The sequence below is a fragment of the Astatotilapia calliptera genome, chromosome 5 (assembly GCF_964374335.1).
Source record: "Astatotilapia calliptera chromosome 5, fAstCal68.1, whole genome shotgun sequence".
In the NCBI taxonomy this organism is placed as follows: domain Eukaryota; kingdom Metazoa; phylum Chordata; class Actinopteri; order Cichliformes; family Cichlidae; genus Astatotilapia; species Astatotilapia calliptera.
In genome coordinates, this window is record NC_137426.1 from 1,398,927 (window position 1) to 1,407,576 (window position 8,650).

The window sequence follows — 8,650 nt, forward strand, 5'->3', positions numbered from 1 at the left end:
CAGAGTGCTGTTAACTCCGTCAGCAACGTCACCCCCGGTGATGGGTGACTCATCGCCTGCATTCCCAGAATCCCTGGAGATTCCTTGAAGTATTCTTTCCACCTCCAACGGCTTCCACCTCAATTAAGGTGGATGTCGGCATCTGTGCTTCAACTTTATTCGTCACTGTTGCGGTGTTGGATTAAATAAAGGTTAGGCGAGGGGCACGGTGTTAACGTCAGGAGCTTCCTGCTGCTTTATCAGATGGAACAAACCACAGATGGTGCTCGTTTCCTCTTCATGACAGAATCATCTCTCTAATGCACCTCCATTTTCCTCTTGATCCGTCTCCCCTTTAGCTTCTTTTTAAGTGCTTGCAGTTTGTCCTGTTTCAGCTCTTTGTTTCCTTCCATCACGCCGAACATCTGCGTTCTGTTTTCTTTTTCAAAGTCAGAATATTTATATCAGAGTATTAGTATAATTGCCACATTTTTCAAGAGCCCGTGTGAGGAATGCCGTTGTCTCGCACACAGAGAGAGTAGTGATGGCACGGGTGTGAACAGCTTGGCTAACAGTGCTTCGTATCAGTAGTAACAGGTGCAAGGAGGCTTAACACTCGCAAGACACTGCATCCTTATTGTGCGTGGGTATGTGGGAGACAGTCAGCGTGTGTTTGTGGATGAAGCAGAGAAACTGAGAGCAGTACTTTTCTCACTTATTTAAATTGGTTTGAGTACGTTTAGGAAAGGTTTTATTTAAGTTGGCATTTCTTTCTCTCTGTCAGAGTTTCTCTGCTTCCTAGTGGCCAAAATTAATCCAGCTTTAAACATTTCAGGTATCAGCAATGAGATGTGATCACAGAGTTTTGCCGAGCTGTATGGCATCTTTATCTAAAGCATGTAAAACATTAATCTGCTTCATTACGTGAGCATTAGCAGAAGAGAAGCAGCGAAGCAAACAAACATCGATGCACAGAGAAATAAAGCAAATAATGAAACGTGACGTTGGGAACAACAAACTAAAGCAGCAGCAGTTGGTGTGGGAGGAGCTGGGAGCGGCACACGGCTCATCTTCCAACGCACCGATGATCCTTCCAGTGAAAGAAACTCTGAGAAAGTCAATATTAACAAAGCTTCTGTCAAGTTTCACGTCTACGGCGAGGCAAACTGTGCGAAAGCGTTCAGCCCGGGCTCCTCCACGTCCACGCAGACGTCAGCATCTGCAGAAGCTTCGTCTTCCTGGGAGCTCTTTGTGGAGATGTAGGTGTTCTACAGCATATACAGTTAATTAAAACTGGCAGATTCACTCATATGAACGTTTACAGCTTACCATGCATGTTTAATTAATGTTTGCAGATAAAACGAAGCTGGAGGAGGAAGAACAGTTTATTCATTTCAGTATTACTGCAGGATCTTTACTTTACAATACAAGGAACCTTGAGGCAACTGCTGATGTGATGCTGGTGCTGTATGAATACATAAAGCTGAACTGGATTCATGTATAAGAATAAAAGTTTCATCTAACAGCACACATGATAGGATGGATGCCACATTTTAATACCATTAAATGTTTGATTTACTCCACTGAATTTATATGATGTGAGGACCTGCCCTGGTGTGGTAACCCCTCTGTGCAGAGGACCATCTGCAGCAGATTGAAGTGTTAATCTGTGAGCCACCCTGTGGCTCGGATTTATGTACATGTCTGTGTATGTAGTCTGCAAAAGTTAATTGTTGTATAATCACACACAAATTGCATATCTCAGCTCGACACTGAGTTGCAGACTGACTCCATCTGATTGGCATTTTATTCATCTTGGTGCACAAACATCGGTTTGAAGAGCTCGTCGCCGTCCTTCACGTGAACATGTCAAAGGTAACAGGATCAAAAGGTCAAACTTTGCTCATCCTGCAGGTCTCCGACCACTGTTTTCTTTAGTGTGACTGCAGCATAAAGGAAGTCTGAGCTCCAGTTTTGCTGAGTGAACTTTTATTTGGAAGTCATAATCAGAGATGGGAAGTAACGCGTTACTGTAATCTGATTACTTTTTTCAAGTAATGAGTAAAGTAAGGGATTACTATTGCAAAAACGGTAATTAGATTATACTTTCCCGTAGGAACGCTGCGTTACTGCGTTACTAAAACCGTGATTTTCCTGCGAGTGTCTCACGACAGTGACGTAAGCGAGTGCGACGTTCGTGACAACAGCTGTGTGCAGATCAACAATGGATCATATATCGAGTGCAGAGAGAGTATGAGCGTGCAGCGTTTAAAGCGTGGAAGTACTGACCTTACTTTGAGTTTGATTCCATAAAAAGTGACAAAAACATTAGTGTCCGCTGTGCGTGGGAAGAAAACTAAACAAGCACTGAGTAGCTACGACGTGATGGGAAACTCACAGAGAAACTCACGGATTCTTCAACTGACTGCGGCACACCTGCACCAGGGTAACCCTCCGCCTACCCTGCTCCTGCTTTACAGGTGAAAATAGAGCAACAGGACCGCTGAGTCTTTGACTTTATTTATTTTCTGCTGTGTTTTACTTGCATCTATTTGAAAGACTGAGTGTAAACACAAAAAATATTTTATTTTATGAGCTGGAATGTGCAGAAAATAGGTTTAAATGTTAAACTAATTTCTTCCAGTCAGAGAATGTTGCAGATAATTAAATCTTTGCTTGATGCATAAAGTTAAAGATTATAAAGAACAACAAAATAAACTACCACAGCTATGCAGATGACACACAAATATATATCACAATGTCACCAGGAGACCGAGGCCCTGTACAGGCTCTTGGTAAATGCATTGAGGAAATCAATGACTGGTTGTGCCACAATTTTCTCCAGCTAAACAAAAACAAAACTGAGGTAATAGTCTTTGGCGCCAAAGAAAAACGATTACAGGTCACCAGAGAACTTCAATCTATACATCTAAAAACCACAAACCAGGCGAGAAATTTGGGTGTAGTGATGGATGCAGACCTAAACTTAGAAAAACACATTAAGACAATAACAAAGTCAGCTTACTATCACCTCAAGAATATTTCAAGGATAAAAGATCTGATGTCTCAACAGGACCTGGAAAAACTAGTCCATGCATTCATCTTTAGTAGGCTTGATTACTGTAACAGCATCTTTACAGGTCTACCTAAAAAATCAGTCAGACAACTACAGCTCATTCAGAACTCTGCTGCTCAAGTCCTCACTAAGACCAAAAAAGTGGACCACATCAGTCCAGCTCTGAGGTCCTTACACTGGCTGCCTGTCCGTCAGAGGATAGACTTTAAAGTTCTGATGCTGGCCTATAAAGCTCTGAATGGTTTAGGACCAAAATACATCAATGACCTCCTGACCCAGTATGAACCTTCCAGATCCCTCAGGTCATCTGGATCCGGTCTTTTATCAGTTCCCAGAGTCAGAACCAGACACGGAGAAGCTGCATTCAGCTTTTATGCTCCTTATATCTGGAACAAACTCCCAGAAAGCCTCAGATCAGCTGAAACACTCAGTTTATTTAAATCCAGGTTGAAGACTCACCTGTTCTCAGCTGCATTTGAATAAAGCACCAAATCCACACTTTGAGCTTAAATTTCAAAACTTACATTTAACTACTGATTTTATCTACTGTTCTGATTTTATCTGTTTTGATTTTTTTTTTTTACATACTGTTTTGTTTGTTTGTTTGTTTGTTTGTTTGTTTGTTAATTAGTTAGTTTATTTGCTTGTTTTAATCAATTTTAAATCATGCTTTTTATTTGTTTTTGTTTCTAATGTCTCTGTAAAGCACTTTGAATCACCTTGTTGTTGAATTGTGCTGTACAAATAAACTTGCCTTGCCTTAAAAGATTAAAACTAATAAAACAAGTTTTAAAAAGAGACTTTTCCATCTGATTACATTTTGTATGATGGATTATGCAGAAAAAGTAGAATTGGGCTGAAAGATCTATCGCTTTATCACCTATTCAGGTTGTAAATCGTGTTTTTAAAAAATAACTAAGTAACTAAGTAATTAATTACTTTTAAAAATAAGTAATCAGTAAAGTAATGGGATTACTTTTTTGGGGAAGTAATCAGTAATTAGTTAGTGATTACTTTTTTCAAGTAACTTGACCAACACTGGTCATAATTAGCTCTAATCAGCAGGTACACAACAAATTCAAAAGTGTTAAATGTTTTGGTGTTAATAGTCTTCTTGCAAAAGTAGAGTTAATTTTACTCTAAGTAGAGTCACATTCTTTTAATGTAACTCTGAGGTGTAAAATGATAGTAGTTAAAATCGAGTGTTAAAAATGAGTGTTTCTCTGTCAAATCTGGAGGTGTTACAATGGAAACATTAACTCTTGACCTCTTAACTCTGAACTCCTACAGGGGCTATGACACCAACAGAGTACATTCACAGACTCCGCCCCCAGCATGGCTCCAATCGAAGCTGAAGTGAAGCCGTTTCAGAACATTTTGCTCTACATATTTGAGTTGTTTGCCATGCTTGGTAAGTCATTTTTTCAAAGATTGTTTCAATTATTATTATGAGCTTTTACTTCTGTGGCTCTTTGGAGTTGAGACAAAGCTGTGTGAAAGGCATTAGCCATGTTGCTCGCTGATAGCATAATATTCTGTTTTAGCTAGCTGAAAGGTATTGTTTGCGGGCAAATACCACAGCCTTGAAAAAAGCTTGCATGTGAATTTTCAGTCAAACTTTTGGTCAAATACACCTAAAACAATGTCTAGAATGTGAAATGTTGGTATAATGGTGCTACTTGAAGCCTGAAAACGATCGCCCATAAAAAAAACGAGCAAACAGCAGTAGCAGGCGTCCTGACTGGATTCTACGTTAGCATAGATCCCTCCAGAGTTTTGTGCACACGGTTTAGGTAAAAATGAAAAAAGTTGAGGTTTTACATTTAGTTCAGTATTACCTGTTGCCTGCGTCCTTGTCTTTTGGGAAAATACTTTACACAAGTAATGGCTCAAAGAGGATTCCTTTTTTTTTTTTTTACTGTGCTGCAATTGTTTACTGGATTATTTGTGCCATTAATTAGTGTCAACTAATTTTTATTCAATCTCCACACAGGATATGCTTGTGAAGATGGAATATGGGGGAGAGCAGAAGTGCGTTGAAGTTCCACAAAGGGATGAATGAAGGACATGCATATTGTATTGAAGAAATAAGTGATGAGATGCTGTTATTTGCATTTACCATGTCAGACCTTTTGATAAACAAAATTCTAATGAAAGTGAGAACATGTACACTGTTACATCTTTCAGAAAATGTTTTGAAATTGGGGTGCACAGTTCAGAATAAATGTTTTTCAAAAACCATTGCATCTTTTTAGTAAATGTTTGTTTCCAAAAGAAATTTCTAGAAGTTCAGAACAGTAAAATTCCCGCTTTTTAGAATGAATTAGAAGATAACTCTTACGTAGTTAAACTAAAATACTCTTTGAGAGTTAATATATAAACTCTTAACACCAAGTGTTAAATTATCAACTCCAGACAGATTTGGTGTTTAACACTAAATCAGAGTTAACGTACCAACTCTCCAAAAAGAGTTAAATTAACACTCTCTGGTGTGGACCCATATAGACACTTTAATAGTGTTGAAGTCAAATCCGACAGTGTTAATTTGGACATGCTGGATTTGCTGTGTATTTGTGTCTGTGTGATGCTAGCCAGCATTAGCTGATGTCGTGGATAACTCAAAAGAAAGAAAAAAGACATGTTGAGGCTCAAAAGGCAGATGTGGAGCTTGAGTCCAAAACAAACTGCTGACATCACTTTGGCTTTGTTTGACAAACACATCAGGTGAGGAGAATCTGGAAGTGAGCAGAAACCCGAACATGATTGAATGGGATTCAGAGAGACGGGCAGATGGAACGAGACAGACGGACGTCGCTGGATAAAAACATCAGAAAATGAGTAAGCGTCAAACGGAGCGAGATGCACGGAGCGAACGGCCAACCTTTACAGGTATAATTAGAGTCCATTGATTGCAGAGCACTCGAGCGCTCTCCCAAATGGCTCAGGCCACAATCCATCTATTATTCTGATTCATATGCTGATATATTACAGAGAGAGCAACAGCAGCTTCCTCATATTTCCTGTTTGCGCTTGCCGTGCACCATAATTTACATCTTGATTCCTTGGTTGAGAGAAAGGACTCACACACACACACACACATATACGGTTACATAAAGGGGTCACATGGGGTACAAATGTTTCACGCAGCAGCTCTGCATTTTAACACGAGCACGCTCAGTTTGACTCGTCCAGTTGATGCGGTCTGATTATTGGTGATAAATACGGTAAAGATTGTTCCAATCCAGATCTTCTTTGTAATGCTGCAACTGCAGAGCAGTGTGTAATTAGCATATTTCAAGAGTGAAGCATGAAAAAAATCAAAGTTCTTATTTACTGAAATTACATGAGTGGGCTGAAGGAAAAGGCACGTGAGAGTTTGAGTCCAGGTGATAATTAATGTGACATATGGTGGCAGCTTGCAGCCCACTCTGTGTTTGAGATAATGGGCTTTTAGAGCAGAGAAATATTTTCATTTTGCACCATTTCTATCTTCAGGTCATCGCAGCAGGATGCTTCTGAGGACCGTCTGCTGATGTGGAAGATCGCACATTATTGGCTTTCTTTAACCCCGAGGACACGTTTTGCTAACGGCAGCTTTCCGTCTATCAGATCTAAACCACATGAGATCAGAATGTAAGTAAGTATGTATGTATTCACTCCCACACACATCTTCCAGCATTTACAGTATCTGTGGGAGTGAAGTCATAGTTAAACATGAAGCTCACAGTCAGTTTGCCGTCACTTTCAAAGTTCAGCTCGTCAGTCATACACAACGACAAGTTGTAATTGTAATATCATAAGTACACGAGACATCCACATGAAACTCTCCGTTTAAGCTCAGCCAGAAACAAAAGCCTGTATAAACGAAAGGGAACCCAGATGTTGAGAACAACGCAGCCTCAACCTCTGGAAGCAAAACTAAACACACTGAACATGGAACCCGAGACTGTCAAAATAAAACAGGAAACAGGCCTAAGACACAGAGGGTGAGAGAGACATGCAGGTGAACGTAAACACCAAAGACACGGCAGACTGACGAGGGCGACACATAAATTTATTTTTTTTATTTTTTTATTAGTCCTTTATTTATCCAGGTAAAAAATCTCATTGAGATTAAAAATCTCATTTCCAAGAGAGACCTGGCATAAACTCAGGGAATAAATCATAACGAAGGCAAACCACAAAACTCATATATCAGAATATAATACTAGACCAGTTCAGCATTCAGCCAATCACTGATAAACAGTTTCCAGGTGAGTTTATGGTGTCAGTCACTGCTTCCAGGTCTAACTGAATAAAAAATGCATTTTATTTTGGAGATGATGAAGAAGTGGGCGGGGCATGCTATGTGGGTCTGCAGGTGATTGTCCTCAAAGTATCAGGCAGAGTAACATCATCAAAAGCTTCAAATCGGGACTCAAGTAATTTTGGGTAATGGGCAACATCACGGTGGTGATGTCCATCTTTTATATACAGCCTGTGTAACAGACTCTATTTGAATCTCGTGTCAGTTCGTTCTGGACTTCTTTGACCAAACTGGTGACAAAAGGCTAAATCTTTTCTTTTCCACCAAATGTGAGAAAACTAGAAAACCAGAACACATTTTTACTACGTTTTAGCAACAACTGGATCCAGCTGATCCAGCTCAGCCGTGTTGTAGACTAATAATGGAGCAGCTGAGAGGCCAGAAAGTTCCAGTGGGACTCGGATGCCTCAAGCTAAGCCATTAATCTTCCATTTGTATTCATGTTAGTCTGAGCTAATCAATACAGGGTATCCCCTCCTGCTTCCACTACACAATGTGCACTTCTTGAGTGATTCCTCAGGGGACAGAGAGGCACTGCTGCTGCTGCGAGGACACTGAGAAAACTCCACCTCAGACAAAGTTAATCAACACAAGACATCTTCTTCTTCCTCCTTAACTGACTGCATACACTCGATGTTTTCAGCCTTCATCTTTGTCGACGTGAAGATGACGACCAGGCACAGAGTGTGGAGCTCAGAGTGTTTGCACGTCAAGTAATCCTCCCACAGTTCAGATAAGAGGGGAGAAGGTTCCAGAGGGTTTTCTGAAAGATTTACATGTGCAATACTAATCCACACTCCATTCATTTGTATTCATGTTGGTCCAAGCTAATCAACATGGGGTCCCTCTTTATCCTCTGCTGTTCTCACCCTAATTTGTTTTCTTCCCTTCATTCAGCGACCTCAGTAAGTCGATGGGAAGCAGTCTCTCTCTCTCACTTTCCCTTTGTTTCTCGCTCTCGCTCACCTTTTTGCTCTTAATTCCCTTCTTTATCTCCTCCCTCGCTTCACTAAAATGATATGTCATGGTTCAGACCGACAGAAAGATGGACAAATTAGATTAGAAGGAGAGGCTGGGAGGAGCCTGACAGGAGAGGCGTAAACCCAATCTGTGTGTGTGTGTGTGTGTGTGTGTGTGTGTGTGTGTGTGTGTGGTGTAAGCGGATTCGTCAGCCTTAACACAAAAGGCTGAGGTCCATTAATCTGCTCTGAGGCTGTGATGGGAGCTGTGCCGGCTCTGTGTTTACCTCTCATCTCACGCACACACAGTCACACAGTCGTAGCGTGTCT

At 40.5% G+C, this 8,650-nt stretch overlaps 1 long non-coding RNA gene across 1 annotated transcript; it reads left to right on the forward strand.

Annotated features, from left to right (window-relative positions):
* Positions 1–443: 443 nt before the first annotated feature.
* LOC145428641 (uncharacterized) lies at positions 444–5,296 on the forward strand. The gene is made up of 2 exons (XR_013908947.1): positions 444–4,466; positions 5,049–5,296. It is a non-coding gene; the product is annotated as an uncharacterized LOC145428641 (long non-coding RNA).
* The last annotated feature ends 3,354 nt before the right edge of the window (positions 5,297–8,650 follow it).